Raw genomic sequence first — 16,802 nt, forward strand, 5'->3', positions numbered from 1 at the left:
CCTCACATCCCTGTGTCTCATCTGTGTCCAGGTTACATGCATGTGTCTCCCTCACATCTCTGTGTCTCATGTGTCCAGGTTACATGCATGTGTCTCTTTCACATGTCTGTGTCTCATCTGTGTCCAGGTTACATGCATGTGTCTTCCTCACATCCCTGTGTCTCATATGTGTCCAGGTTACATGTATGTGTCTCCCTCACATCCCTGTGTCTCATATGTGTCCCCCCCTTACAGTCAACAAAGGAGGCTGTTAACATCATAGTAACACATAGCAGAAAAAGCTCATATCTAATACAACTACCCCGTGTGTCCCTTATCGTCACTATACACAATTACCAGTCAAAGAATCAAGGGCCAGATTCACGAAGCAGTTACGCAAGCACTTACGAACCTCGGGCCAGATTCACGAAGCAGTTACGTGAGCACTTACGAACCTCGGGCCAGATTCACGAAGCAGTTACGCAAGCACTTACGAACCTCGGGCCAGATTCACGAAGCAGTTACGCAAGCACTTACGAACCTGTACATCTATTCTCACTCTTTGGCGGCTTTGTTTTACAATCATTAAACAGTTAATGAGCTCCGAAGCACCAGGAGGCTGTTTATAACAATAACAACAGTTGATTGGGAAGTTTTCATGCTTGTAAACTGTTTAATAAATGTAACCAAAGCCGTCAAAGATTGAGGAAAGATGTACACGTTCGTAAGTGCTTGCGTAACTGCTTCGTGAATCTGGCCCGAGGTTCGTAAGTGCTTGCGTAACTGCTTCGTGAATCTGGCCCCAGGAGCCAACACAACTTAACAGGAGAATATGATCTTAAACACAAAAACTAATTCTTAAAAAAAACTTAGCAAAGCATAATTATAAACCGCAAAAACAGGCAAAATATAAAAAGAAAAAATACAGATACAGTTAAAATGCTAAAAGATAAAATAGAGATAGAGTCTTAAAAGACTTAAATATTTTAATAATAATAATTTAACAGCATTTAAACGATGATAGGATAGAATATCTTTACTTCAGTCACGGATACTTGTCAACACATAGAAACAACCTGGTTTGCCCTGACTTGAATAGTGCGGGTAAAAAGGGCTCAATTGAGAGGCGAAGGGAGCATGCAAGATCTTCGTTGCTCGAATATTGCATGAGCAAGCGATGGCCCACCCGGCGCCAGGGTGTCTGTGGTCCTGTGATCGATAGACAGGTGGGGAAGGGCAGGCTTGGCTTGTCACCACAACCACCACAACCACCACCACAACCACCACCACCACCACACTGCCAGTATGGCTACCACAGTTATGAATGCCACCAACCACATCTCCACGTGCTCAACTACACTATAAACTCTGTGCCACTTTTTTCTAGTGATGCGCAGAGCTTGGTGCCAGAGTCGTCTGCCATAGCTGCAGACTTTTCTGGCGCCACCCCCTCCCCTCCCCCCCCCTACCTCCCCTCCCCTCCCCTCCCCCCCTCCGCGGCCCCATGCTGAGACCACCATAGCCTAATCTACCGCTACAATCCCAGCCCGTCTTCCTAAAGCTCCCCCTAAACGTCAAGAAACTGTTGTACCAAAGTGCCTCCTTAACCTCCCAGAGGACCCAAAACAGAAAACGGGGCAGTATGTCAATTTCGCGAGCCGCTGCCATTTTCAAGTACGGCAATTTTTTTTGGCCTTAGACTATACGTCAAAATGTGATGTTATATTAGGGTGGGGGGGGGGACGGGTTGTCAAGCCTACCACACTGACATCTTAACTATACTCTTTATTGGCACCTGTTTGTTCATCTCATGTCTCTATGCCAGCTTATAATTTGCCCGTGTGAGTTTCGGGTCCGGGAGCTATAACAAAATATGTGAATGGGGTTAGGGTGGAGGGGGAGACCAGTAGGAGAAATGGTACAATAGCTGTCCTGCCTCATGGTGTGGTGGTGTGGTGGATGTGGTGTGGTGTGGTGGTGGTGTTTTGGTGGTGTTTTGGTGGTGTGGTGGTGGTGTGGTGGTGTGGTGGTTGGTGGTTGATGGTGTGGTGGTTGTTTGATGGTGGCATCTCCATAACCCTAGACAACATGGTTTCAGAACAGGGCGCTCTTGCCTGTCACAGTTGCTGTACCACTATGACATGGCATTAGATGCCATGGGAAACAAGCTAAACGCTGATGTAATTTACACAGATTTCGCAAAAGTCTTCGACAAATGTGACCATGGTGTTATTGCCCACAAAATGCGTTCAAAAGGAATTACCGAAAAAATAGGCAGATGAATCGACAATTTCCTGACTAATAGAACCCAATGTGTAATAGTCAACAAAATAAAATCCAGCCCATCAACCGTGAAGAACTCAGTCCCCCAGGGTACTGTGCTTGCTCTAGTACAGTCCCCCAGGGTACTGTGCTTGCTCCAGTACAGTCCCCCAGGGTACTGTGCTTGCTCTAGTACAGTCCCCCAGGGTACTGTGCTTGCTCCAGTACAGTCCCCCAGGGTACTGTGCTTGCTCCAGTACAGTCCCCCAGGGTACTGTGCTTGCTCCAGTACAGTCCCCCAGGGTACTGTGCTTGCTCTAGTACAGTCCCCCAGGGTACTGTGCTTGCTCCAGTACAGTCCCCCAGGGTACTGTGCTTACTCAAGTACAGTCCCCCAGGGTACTGTGCTTACTCAAGTACAGTCCCCCAGGGTACTGTGCTTACTCAAGTACAGTCCCCCAGGGTACTGTGCTTGCTCCAGTACAGTCCCCCAGGGTACTGTGCTTGCTCCAGTACAGTCCCCCAGGGTACTGTGCTTACTCTAGTACAGTCCCCCAGGGTACTGTGCTTACTCTAGTACAGTCCCCCAGGGTACTGTGCTTACTCTAGTACAGTCCCCCAGGGTACTGTGCTTACTCTAGTACAGTCCCCCAGGGTACTGTGCTTGCTCCAGTACTTTTTCTCATCCTCATATCGGACATAGACAAGGACACAACCTATATTACTGCATCATCCTTTGCAGATGACACTAGGATCTTCATGAGAGTAGACAACATAGAGGACACGGCAAACCTCCAATCAGACGTAAATCAGGTCTTTCTATGGGCTACAAAAAATAATATGGTGTTTAATGAAGATAAGTTCCAGCTCCTGCGCTATGGAAAAAATAAAATATAAACACGGAAACCACGTACAAAACACAGTCAAATCATAACATAGAACGAAAAAGCAATGTAAAGGTTTTTGGTGTACTCATGTCGGAAGACCTTACATTTAAACAACAACAACAACAACAGCTCGATTAACACCTGCAAAGGATACCTGATCAACCAGGCTGTGATTCATATGTCAGGCTGCGAGCAGCCACGTCCAACAGCCAGGTTGACCAGTCCAGCAACCCGGAGGCCTGGTCGAGGACCGGGCCGCGGGGGGACAATGAGCCCCGAAATCATCGCAAGGTGGCGTGATAATGCCCTGTATTGTGGGATGGTGCGCACCTAACAGCGTTTACCTACTAGTGTCGACGAGGGGGTGAGGCTTAGCACTTTCTGCCGCGTCTACTAGCCTCCTTATAACTATATTGAAGATCAAATTCTTTGTCGAATCTGGCCTTAAAAGCTGTTTATAGAGGTGGCTTTCCCAACTTCTTTTTTTTTCAATGCATTCCACTTGTCAACCAGAGTATTTCCTTACATTCCTTCGTCTCATTCGCATTTCCAGCAGTATACTCTTGTCCTACTTTCTCTCAATCCTTCTTCATTGTACCAATTCACCCCATTATCTTGTATGTTGTGATCATATCCCCCTCCCTCTGTTCCTTCTATCCTCCATGGTTGAGGTGAGATTTAGTTCCCATTAGCCTATTCTCGTAGCTTAACTCTCTCCCAAATCCCTCTTCCAGCAGCTGCCTTTCCCTTATGGTGTGGATCGATGCCTTCTGGTCTTTTGTCTCTCTCCCTTTCCCATCTCCATTACCTTAGAGTTATTGGGGTTAAAGTCCTGTGGTGTGATGTGGGGTGGGGGAGAGAGGGAGAGGGGGAGAGGGGGAGAGGGAGAGAGGGTGAGGGAGAGAGGGAGAGAGGGAGAGGGGGAGAGGGAGAGAGGGAGAGGGAGAGAGGGAGAGGGAGAGGGAGAGGGAGAGTGAGAGAGAGAGAGAGACAGAGACAGAGAGAGACAGAGACAGAGAGACAGAGAGAGAGACAGAGACAGAGAGACAGAGAGAGAGACAGAGACAGAGAGACAGACAGAGACAGAGACACAGACAGAGAGACACAGAGACACAGAAAGACAGTGAGACCATCCACTCCTGCCCCCCCCCCCCCGCACCCCCCCAGAGCACCATATGGACCCAGCCTCACCAGGCCTCACGCCCCAGCGACCCGAGGACGTGTCACGGCCACCTGATGGAAGCCTAGGTAATTACAGGTAAGGATCTCCACCGTTGTCTAGCTCTCTCCCTCCACACCTGCCTCCCTCCACACCTGTCTCCCTCCATACACCTGCCTCCCTCCACACCTGTCTCCCTCCACGGATTGACGGTTGAGAGGCGGGACCAAAGAACCAGAGCTCAACCCCCGCAAGCACAACTAGGTGAGTACACCTGTCTCCCTCCACACATGCCTCCCTCCACACCTGCCTCCCTCCACACCTGCCTCCCTCCACACCTGACTGTTCGAGAAACTTTCGAACGTCAGCAATTCAGAATCGTGTGAAAAGTATTCATAAACAGGGGGGGGGGGGTTGGCGGATGGATTAATGAGCATTTGGCCTTTGTTGATGAGGACATGCTGGAGCAGTCGGCTCAAAAATATCTTTGTAGGTTAGATTAGCATTTTAAAAGCATTACAATCACCTTCTGTGGTTGATTGTTCGATAAATCATTGAATTATATGTTTAACAGATCTCTAACCCTGTCCATGGAGGACAGAAGAAAATGTATATATATGCTGGTTAGCATTGTAAATGTCTGGCCACGTCTGTGGTAGAAAATAATAATAATAATAATAAAAATTCAACCTGGGTCCCATTCATCAAGAAGCTACAGCTGGCAGTGCTGGGCCCCACTCATCAAGAAGCTACAGCTGGCAGTGCTGGGCCCCACTCATCAAGAAGCTACAGCTAACAGCGCGGGGAACTACTCATCAAGAAGCTACAGCTGGCAGCGCTGGGCCCCACTCATCAAGAAGCTACAGCTGGCAGTGCTGGGCCCCACTCATCAAGAAGCTACAGCTGGTAGTGCTGGGCCCCACTCATCAAGAAGCTACAGCTGGTAGTGCTGGGCCCCACTCATCAAGAAGCTACAGCTGGCAGCGCTGGGCCCCACTCATCAAGAAGCTACAGCTGGTAGTGCTGGGCCCCACTCATCAAGAAGCTACAGCTGGCAGTGCTGGGCCCCACTCATCAAGAAGCTACAGCTAACAGCGCTGGGTAACACTCATCAAGAAGCTACAGCTAACAACGCTGGGCCCCCACTCATCAAGAAGCTACAGCTAACAGCGCTGGACCCCATTCATCAAGAAGCTACAGCTAACAGCGCTGAGCCCCCACTCATCAAGAAGCTACAGCTAACAGCGCTGGGCCCCATTCATCAAGAAGCTACAGCTAACAGCGCGGGGCCCCACTCACCAAGTCGCTGATAGAAAACGTGTATGTGTAAGTCCACTATTATTACTTGCTTACGTAACATTTAACTCACCTTTTCGTGCCCCCGAATGCGACTGAGGTGAGTGGAGGTGGTGTTTCGTGTCTAAGATTTAGGTCGGCCATTTCTAGCACGAAACCCCTGTGAGGTGTGAGTAGTTACAGACACGTCTCGCTCACTTGTGCATGCAATACTTTCCCAAGCATCGTATTGAGCTCTTAATTTGTCCCTTGCATTCGGCAGTGGGATAGAGAGCCATTATTGCTTGAGGTGTTCAAACAACCCGTTCTCGTACTTGCTTATAGTCAATATTGGCTTATTTAATAAGTGCATATGTGACATACTAATTGATTGTGAATATTTTAGTTTACCTTGAAAAGCTTCATAGAAAACACCGACCTCACCTAACCTTCTTAGTATGTTAAGATAAGCATCTTATTGTTTCTTATTTACAATTATTGCTTAACCTATCAACGGTATAGGTTAAGTAATAATTGTAAATAAGAAGCAATAAGATGCTTATCTTAACATACTAAGAAGGTTAGGTGAGGTCGGTGTTTTCTATGAAGCTTTTCAAGCTAAACTAAAATATTCACAATCAATTAGTATGTCACATATGCACTTATTAAATAAGCCAATATTGACTATAAGCAAGTGCGAGAACGGGATGGTTCAAATATACACCACACCATATATAATTGATGTTACCGGTCTGACTCCTTACACTGTCTGGCTGAGTCCCACACCGTCTATATATCTAGATCTCAAGATCTTAAGGAGATCTTGACTAAATCACGATCAAGTCATGTTCGTAGGTTCGAGTCCTCGTCACGGCCCTTGTGGATTTGTTCAAGTCATTTCACCTTGCTGTTGAGAGTTGCAGGTCAGTTCCTGACTAACTCAACTGCACACTTCAGCGGGGCCAAGTTTAAAGCAATCACGGACACTGGCTTTGATTACTGAACAGGACCAGGTCGAGGACCGGGCCGCGGGGACGCTAAGCCCCGAAGCCATCTCAAGATAGGACGAGACCTATGGGCAAGTTTCCTTACACCAGCTGCCTTATCCCGCCAAACACACACCGAAACTTCGACGTTGGTACAACGTTCGAACAAGTTTTAACACCTCCTAACCAGTTATAACAACCAATATAGCAAGTTGTAACAACGTTCTAATACGTCGTAACACGTTAAGTCAAGATGTAACAACTTTATTACAAGTTGTAACAAGCGGAAAATAGAGACAGTTTCGGTTTGTGTTTCCAGGGATACTAGCAGTAAAATAGGCACCCGGGAGGTAGGTAACTGTTGTAGGGGGGGGGGTTGCACCCTAGGGAAAGTCACTCGCTGGAATAGGGAAGGAAGGAAGGAAGGAAGGAAGGAAGGAAGGAAGGAAGGAATGAAGGAAGGCAGGAAGGAAGGAAGGAAGGAAGGAAGGAAGGAAGGAAGGAAGGAAGGAAGGAAGGAAGGAAGGAAGGAAGGAAGGAAGGAAGGAAGGAGGTAAGGAAGGAAGGCAGTAAGGAAGGCAGGAAGGAAGGAAGGAAGGCAGTAAGGAAGGCAGGAAGGAAGGAAGGAAGGCAGGAAGGAAGGAAGGAAGGAAGGCAGTAAGGAAGGCAGGAAGGAAGGAAGGCAGTAAGGAAGGCAGGAAGGAAGGAAGGAAGGCAGTAAGGAAGGCAGGAAGGAAGGAAAGCAGTAAGGAAGGCAGGAAGGAAGGAAGGAAGGCAGTAAGGAAGGCAGGAAGGAAGGAAGGCAGTAAGGAAGGAAGGCAGGAAGGAAGGAAGGCAGTAAGGAAGGAAGGAAGGAAGGAAGGAAGGAAGGAAGGAAGGAAGGAAGGAAGGCAGTAAGGAAGGCAGGAAGGAAGGAAGGAAGGAAGGCAGTAAGGAAGGCAGGAAGGAAGGAAGGAAGGCAGTAAGGAAGGAAGGGAGGAAGGAAGGAAGGCAGTAAGGAAGGCAGGAAGGAAGGAAGGAAGGCAGTAAGGAAGGAAGGAAGGAAGTAAGGAAGGAAGGAAGGCAGTAAGGAAGGCAGGAAGGAAGGAAGGAAGGCAGTAAGGAAGGCAGGAAGGAAGGAAGGTAGTAAGGAAGGAAGGAAGGAAGAAGCGCCAAGCAATTATGACTATACAACACTGGAAATAGATCAGGATAAGGATTTGGGATAGGACGGGGGGGGAGGAGAAATAGTCCCCAACCACTTGTGGACAGTCGGGGATTGAACGCCGACCTGCACACGAAGCAAGACCGTCGCCCTACCGTCCAGGGAGACCTCAACAATATTAACAACCTTCAGTTCGCAACCTGTTGCCAAAACGACTCCTTTAATTGAGTTTATTTCAGATGAGAGAAGCACGGAAATTGTCGTAGAAATATATACCTTGTAGCTCAGTTCCTTTGGCAATTATTCTTGAAGAATCTGTAGTGTAGCTATTCCTGTTCTTGAGGGATTTATGGTGGGGCTATTCCTGGTCTTGGGGGATTTATGGTGGGCTATCACTGTTGTTGGGGGATTTATGATGGGGCTATTACTGTTGTTGGGGGATTTATATTTGGGCTATTACTGTTCTTGGGGGATTTATATTGGGGCTATTACTGTTGTTGGGGGATTTATGATGGGGTTATTACTGTTGTTGGGGGATTTATATTTGGGCTATTACTGTTCTTGGGGGATTTATATTGGGGCTATTACTGTTGTTGGGGGATTTATATTTGGGCTATTACTGTTCTTGGGGGATTTATATTGGGGCTATTACTGTTGTTGGGGGATTTATGATGGGGCTATTACTGTTGTTGGGGGATTTATAGTGGGGCTATTACTGTTCTTGAGGGCTTTATATTGGGGCTATTACTGTTCTTGGGGGATTTATATTGGGGCTATTACTGTTCTTGGGGGATTTATATTGGGGCTATTACTATTCTTGTGGGATTTATGGTGGGGCTATTACTGTTCTTGGGGATTTATGGTGGGGCTATTCCTGTTCTTGTGGGATTTATGGTGGGACTATTACTGTTCTTGAAGGATTTATTGTGGGGCTATTACTGTTATTGAGGGATTTATGGTGGGGCAATTCCTGTTCTTTGGGGATTTATGGTGGGGCTATTACTGTTCTTGGGGATTTATGGTGGGGCTATTCCTGTTCTTGGGTGATTTATGGTGGAGTTATTCCTGTCCTTGGGGGATTTATATTGGGGTTATTACTGTTCTTGAGGGATTTATATTGGGGCTATTGCTGTTCTTGGGGGATTTATATTGGGGCTAATACTGTTCTTGGGGGATTTATGATGGAGTTATTTCTGTCCTTGGGGGATTTATGGTGGGGCTATTACTGTTCTCGAGGGATTTATGGTGGGGATATTACAGTTATTGGGGATTTATGGTGGGGCTATTACTGTTCTTGAGGGATTTATGGTGGGGCTATTCCTGTTATTGGGGGATTTATATTGGGGCTATTACTATTCTTGAGGGATTTATGGTGGGGCTATTACTATTCTTGAGGGATTTATATTGGGGCTATTACTATTCTTGAGGGATTTATATTGGGGCTATTACTGTTCGTGAGGGATTTATATTGGGGTTATTACTGTTCTTGGGGATTTATATTGGGGCTATTGCTGCTCTTGAGGGATTTATGGTGGGGCTATTCCTGTTCTTGGGGGATTTATGGTGGGGCTATTCTTGTTCGTGAGGGATTTATATTGGGGCTATTACTATTCTTGAGGGATTTATATTGGGGCTATTACTGTTCATGGGGGATTTAAATTGGGGCTATTCCTGTTCTTGTGGGATTTATGGTGGGGCTATTACTGTTCTTGGGGGATTTATGGTGGGGCTATTACTGTTCTTGGGGGATTTATGGTGGGGCTATTACTGTTCTTGGGGGATTTATGGTGGGGCTATTACTGTTCTTGGGGGATTTATGGTGGGGCTATTACTGTTCTTGGGGGATTTATGGTGGGGCTATTACTGTTCTTGGGGGATTTATGGTGGGGCTATTACTGTTCTTGGGGGATTTATGGTGGGGCTATTACTGTTCTTGGGGGATTTATGGTGGGGCTATTACTGTTCTTGGGGGATTTATGGTGGGGCTATTACTGTTCTTGGGGGATTTATGGTGGGGCTATTACTGTTCTTGGGGGATTTATGGTGGGGCTATTACTGTTCTTGGGGGATTTATGGTGGGGCTATTACTGTTCTTGGGGGATTTATGGTGGGGCTATTACTGTTCTTGGGGGATTTATGGTGGGGCTATTACTGTTCTTGGGGGATTTATGGTGGGGCTATTACTGTTCTTGGGGGATTTATGGTGGGGCTATTACTGTTCTTGGGGGATTTATGGTGGGGCTATTACTGTTCTTGGGGGATTTATGGTGGGGCTATTACTGTTCTTGGGGGATTTATGGTGGGGCTATTACTGTTCTTGGGGGATTTATGGTGGGGATATTGTTTCTACCTTACCTTGAGGTTATCTTGAGATGGTTTCGGGGCTTAGCGTTCCCGAGGCCCGGTCCGCGACCAGGCCTCCGAACAGAGGCAACAGGTGCAAGGAAACGCGCCTAGCTGCCTCACCCTGCACAGGACGTAGCTGTACAGCCATTCATTATATTATATAATGATAAACTGTACATCCATTCATTACATTATACAATGAAAAACTGTACATTCATTCATTACATTATACAATGAAAAACTGTACATTCATTTATTACATTATACAATGAACAACTGTACATTCATTCATTACATTATACAATGAAAAACTGTACATTCATTCATTACATTATACAATGAAAAACTGTACATTCATTCATTATATTATATAATGAAAAACTGTACATCCATTCATTACATTATACAATGAATATGCAACTTTGATGCAAGCAATATCTATATCATTGCTTCCGTTGTTAAACAATAGGCCCAAAATATAACAAAATTTAATTTTTAATTGTAAATAAATATAAAAAGATATGTTTTATCTTTTATGACCGTCTTATCTGACCGTCTTTATGACCGTCTTATTAAAGGTAAAGGAACGCATATTTAAACGATTAGGAATTCCTCCAAGAATCATAAATTCTCCGCCATTTTCATTAATGCAAATTAAATCCTCCATCATTTTTTATTTTTATTTTTTTTTACACAGGTGGGTACAGGAGCAGACGACTGCTGACTCCTGTTAGCAGGCTGAGAGCTTTCCCTTCCCATAGCTCAAGGTAAGCCTTACCCTACTAGTTTTACACAGGTGGGTACAGGAGCAGACGACTGCTGACTCCTGTTAGCAGGCTGAGAGCTTTCCCTTCCCATAGCTCAAGGTAAGCCTTACCCTACTAGTTTTACACAGGTGGGTACAGGAGCAGACGACTGCTGACTCCTGTTAGCAGGCTGAGAGCTTTCCCTTCCCATAGCTCAAGGTAAGCCTTACCCTACTAGTTTTACACAGGAGGGTACAGGAGCAGACGACTGCTGACTCCTGTTAGCAGGCTGAGAGCTTTCCCTTACCAAATTCCCATGTAAATTTTATACCCTGTTAGTTTTCACTGGAACACGACCCGCCAATCGGGTTTAACACCCAGGTTCCCAATTACTGCTGGGTGAACGGGGGCGATCAGTTAAGGATTGACACATAATCAATCCTTTTTGGACAGGACTCGAACCCAGACCATATTAGTGGCGAGATGCAGGGTGAGTATGTGGCTGTAGCGTGGAGATTCAAGGGTATTCCACTAGACTACTTCAAGAGCTACGAGGAAAGGCTGCGTGAATTACACCTCAAGTTGCTGGAAGAGAGGAGAGTTAGGGAAGACATGATTACCACATACAAAATTCTCAGGAGAATTGACAGGATAGATAAAAACATTACTTAACCCATTCCGAAGAGGTGTGGTGGAGGCAGATTTCATAAACAGTTTCAAATGTAGATATGATCCTGAAAAATATTGCAGGAACAACCGTGGACATCTTCAAGAGGAAACTAGATTGTTTCCTTCAAGGAGTGCCGGACCAACCGGGCTGTGGTGGGTATGTGGGCCTGCGGGCCGCTCCAAACAACAGCCTGGTGGACCAAACTCTCACAAGTCAAGTCTGGCCTCGGGCCGGGCTTGGGGAGTAGAAAAACTCCCAGAACTCCATCAACCAGGTATCAACCAGGTATGATAAAGCCCAATAGGCCTAGAAACCCATAAGCCGGTTGGTTAAGAGTTAAGAGGCGGGACCAAAGAGCCGAAGCTCAACCCCAGCAACCACAATTCCGTGAGTACACACCTAAAAAAAAAAATATCCAACTGTCCGACATACTCTCAAAGCAGTCAGTGACTTGGGTTAAAAGCACCGAATCACCTTCTGTGGTTGAGTGTTAAATAAACCCTTGAACTATATGTTATCTTCTTGAGATGATTTCGGGGCTTTTTAGTGTCCCCGCGGCCCGGTCCTCGACCAGGCCTCCTCCTAGAGATGTTTAACACATCTCTAACCCTGTCCTTGGAGGACAGAAGAAAATGTATATATGCTGGTTAGCATTGTAAATGTGTGGCCACGTCTGTGGTAGAAAGAAAAAAAAGGACTTGGGTGGTCGGTGAGGAATGGGGGAAGGGAAGGGAAATGGTGGGAACGGACAAAGATGGTAAGGAAGGGGTGTGGGGATAGGGGAGATGGGGGAAGGGGGTAGTGGTGGTTAAGGGCGAAAAAGAGTCATTTTTACCCAGGGATAACCATCAAAGCAGAATTAGAATCGGCCGAAATAATAACAGCCAGCGATGGGCCCCGTATCGCGGACGATTCAATTACGTTTTGGCTTTGATGTCCAACTGCTGCCTAATGGACTCTGGGCCCCCTACATGTTTAGCCTCAACGGGCCCGCTCGAGACGATAGCCACTGGTTATCTGGGCGGGTGGGTATGTGGGCGGGTGGGTATGTGGGCGGGCGGGTATGTGGACGGGAGGGTATGTGGACGGGAGGGTATATGGACGGGAGGGTATGTGGACGGGTGGGTATGTGGACGGGTGGGTATGTGGACTGGCGGGTATATGGACGGGTGGGTATATGTGGGGTGGCTATGTGGTAATGGTGCTTACCTAACAGTGACTACAAGGGGAGTGAGGTCTAGCACTTCCATGCCCCGTTTAATAGCCTTGTTGTACATACCCGTTCGCAATAATTTAACAATTCTGACCAAATTCTCCGTCAAATCTGGCCTTGGAGTTGCCGATGGAGGCGGCTTCCACAACGTCTACTTCCAGTACATTCCACTGGCTGACCACCCGTTTTCTCTTTCACTTCCCTGCGCTGCCAACTGAATCAGGGGCTTACTTTGCTATTTTGTCCCACCTCCCTCTTTGAGTGGGTTGAACAGCTTCTGTTACACCAGTACATTTCTGAGTAAGGAATGTCATTATCTCAGCCGTTGTTTCCCCTCAGTTGGACTGAGGGGAAACAGTTTCCCCTCAGTTGAAACTGAGGGGAGACTGAGGGGAAACAGTTGGTTGGGAGTCGAAACTCCCAACTCTCCCCATTGGACGTCACTCAGTCCCTCACTGTGATGTAGTTCCCTCGTCTATAATCATCTCTTCTTCAACATGTTTCGTGGTGAAACCAACTCCTCTTTAGCTCTATTATATGTGCTCTAGCATGATGATGGTCTGGTCGCTAGCTAGCTCTATTTGGGGGCCTCTCTTTTTTTTCGGGTAAACACCTGGTCTTGTGTATCTGCTGCGTCTACCAGTTTTGTTCTCCATGTCTCTACATCGTCCCTTCATGGGGGAGTTCCTTATTTATTTAATCTATTTCTCTGTGGTTGAAATCTCTCCAAGTATTAGAATCGTAGTCCTCGCTCCCTTTGTCATTTGTGGCTTTTAAAATTATTTTTAGGCATGTAGTGGTAGTGGTGGTGGTGGTGGTGGTGATGGTGATGGTGATGGTGGTGGTGGTGGTGGGTGTGGTGGTGGGTGTGGTGGTGGGTGTGGTGGTGGTGGTGGTGGTGGTGGTGGTGGTGGTGGTGGTGGTGATGGTGGTGATGGTCGTGGTGGTGATGGTGGTGATGGTCGTGGTGGTGATGGTGGTGATGATGATGATGGTGGTGGTGGTGGTGGTGGTGGTGGTGGTGGTGGTGGTGGTGATGGTGGTGGTGGTGATGGTGGTGGTGATGATGATGATGGTGGTGGTGGTGGTGGTGATGATGATGATGATGATGATGATGATGATGATGATGATGATGATGATGATGATGATGATGATGATGATGATGATGATGGTGGTGGTGGTGGTGATGATGATGATGATGATGATGATGGTGGTGGTGATGGTGGTGGTGATGATGATGATGATGACGGTGGTGGTGGTGGTGATGGTGGTGGTGATGATGGTAGTGGTGATGGTGATGATGGTGGTGGTGGTGGTGGTGGTGGTGATGGTGGTGGTGGTGGTGGTGGTGATGGTGGTGGTGATGGTGATGATTGTGGTAGTGGCTAAGATGTTGACAACAAAGCTAACCAAACAAAACCTAAACACAAACACGAAAAATAACACTGAAAATCCCAACACAAAACAAAACAACAAAACACTGCAAATACGTAACAACTAAACCCCCGTCCAAACCAAGACACAAACAACCACACTAACAACAACAACGACAACAACGACACCACCATCAACTTTAAGACAAAGCTGGACAAATAAAAACTAGATTGTCCCGCCCCGACATAAATGTTTATTTTAATATATACATATTTCCGTACGTCCTTCAGTTGGGGCCGGCAGTGGGCTAATAGGATTTTCCGGCGGCCGGAACCTCACAACGACGGAGGGGACGTGTTGGGACGGTGGTGGGACGGAACGGGTGGGAAGAGAGAGAGGAATGGAATGTTTATAGTGGATGGAAGGGGAATGGGAAGGGCTGGAATGTTTACATTGGGTTAGATATGGTAGCAGGCGGTGCCCGGGGTATCCTCCACATACCCTTCCCATCTCTCATATATACACACACGCCCCATATTCCATGACAAACCCTTCCCATATCTTCCCATACACTTTCCCATCTTCTCTATGGCCAAATCTCCCTCCCTGCCCCCACACACACACCCTCCCATCTCCCTCCCTGCCCCCACACGCCCTTCCCCCCCCCATCTCCTCCCTCCCTGCCCCCACACACACACCCTCCCATCTCCCTCCCTGCCCCCACACGCCCTTCCCCCCCATCTCCTCCCTCCCTGCCCCCACACACACACCCTCCCATGTCACTGTGGGCCAAAAGGTAGCCTCCAGAATGAACATCCGTCACCTGAACACATGTTTTGAAAGTCAATCTCTGAATACACGAAGATTGTAAACAAATGCCAAACTCTACAGACTTTAGGCTGCACAGTTCATATCGACTGACTTCGTGAAGGGGGGGGGGGTATATATATGGGCCGAAATCTCTCCAAGTGAGGCATTTGGGCCAACTCTGACCCCCCCCCCCATATGATATTCCCCATAAAATCACCTTAAAGCTTATGGAGATTAGTTCCAAGCATGTGGTCTCTGATCTTGGCCAAACAGATATTCTCTTGTATAAACTGAATGGAACGGATGGAAATGGGGAGGCTTGGAAAGTTTATAAGGGAAGGAATGGAATGGGCATGGATGGAACGTTAAGACTGGAAGAAACGGAATAGAGAGGGGGAAGGGAATGTATTTTAGCCGGTCGGCCGAGCGGACAGCACACTGGACTTGTGATCCTGTGGTCCCGGGTTCGATCCCGGGCGCCGGCGAAAAACAATGGGCAGAGTTTCTTTCACCCTATGCCCCTGTTACCTAGCAGTAAAATAGGTACCTGGGTGTTAGTCAGCTGTCACGGGCTGCTTCCTGGGGGGTGGAGGCCTGGTCGAGGACCGGGCCGCGGGGACACTAAAGCCCCGAAATCATCTGAAGATAACCTCAAGATAGTATAACACACTTGTATGTTCTTTACTTCTAACCCTTTGACCAGTTTAACCCTTGCCTCTACGAAACCTTAACCCCCCCCCCCTGAACCCCCGTCCGCCCCCCACCTCCCACACCATCTCCCCTCCCCCCACCTCCCCCTAACCAGCATCTTAAGAACACAAATGCTCTCTCTCTCTCTCTCTAATTACGGGCTCACCATAGCCCGTGCTACATGGACACTTCGTTCTGAGTAACTAAATCTAAAACAACAACTCTCTCTCTAACCAGACGATATCGACCACACACACACTTGGTACACACGCACGACCATCAACAAAATGAAGTTCTAATTCTAAAATAATTCTAATTCTAAACCCCCCACACCATTTCCCTTCCCGCCGCTCACACTGTGTGGTGTATCAGACCCTCGCCAACATTAGCTGTTTCATTAGTGGTGTTTGTGGTTAAGTTCAACCTCAAAGTGCTTGTTGAAGCTGGTTGAAGGGGGGGGGGGGCATGTTGTTGGGGGCTAGAGAGGGGGGGGACCTCGTAGGGGCCAATGTTCAGACCTGGTGGAAGCCTAGTGGATGGGGGCCATGTTCAGACTTGGTGGAAGCCTAGTGGATGGGGGCTATGTTCAGTCTTGGTGGAAGCCTAGTGGATGGGGAGCCATGTTCAGACCCTGGTGGAAGCCTAGTGGATGGGGCCATGTTCAGTCTTGGTGGAAGCCTAGTGGATGGGGGGCCATGTTCAGACCTGGTGGAAGCCTAGTGGATGGGGGCCATGTTCAGACTTGGTGGAAGCCTAGTGGATGGGGGTCATGTTCAGACCCTGGTGGAAGCCTAGTGGATGGGGGTCATGTTCAGACCTGGTGGAAGCATAGTGGATGGGGGCTATGTTCAGACTTGGTGGAAGCCTAGTGGATGGGGGCTATGTTCAGACCTGGTGGAAGCCTAGTGGATGGGGGCTATGTTCAGACCTGGTGGAAGCCTAGTGGATGGGGGCCAATGTTCAGACTTGGTGGAAGCCTAGTGGATGGGGGTCATGTTCAGACCCTGGTGGAAGCCTAGTGGATGGGGGTCATGTTCAGACCTGGTGGAAGCATAGTGGATGGGGGCTATGTTCAGACTTGGTGGAAGCCTAGTGGATGGGGGCTATGTTCAGACCTGGTGGAAGCCTAGTGGATGGGGGCTATGTTCAGACCTGGTGGAAGCCTAGTGGATGGGGGCCAATGTTCAGACTTGGTGGAAGCCTAGTGGATGGGGGCCAATGTTCAGACCTGGTGGAAGCCTAGTGGATGGGGGCTATGTTC

At 47.8% G+C, this 16,802-nt stretch overlaps 1 protein-coding gene across 5 annotated transcripts in view; it reads right to left on the minus strand.

Moving 5' to 3' along the window:
- The window catches only part of LOC123755372 (ras GTPase-activating protein raskol), a 378,842-nt gene that overhangs the window by 221,739 nt on the left and 140,301 nt on the right, over window positions 1-16,802 (minus strand). The gene's annotated exons all lie outside the window — the stretch shown is intronic.

The sequence above is a fragment of the Procambarus clarkii genome, chromosome 20 (genome assembly GCF_040958095.1).
Source record: "Procambarus clarkii isolate CNS0578487 chromosome 20, FALCON_Pclarkii_2.0, whole genome shotgun sequence".
Classification (NCBI taxonomy): domain Eukaryota; kingdom Metazoa; phylum Arthropoda; class Malacostraca; order Decapoda; family Cambaridae; genus Procambarus; species Procambarus clarkii.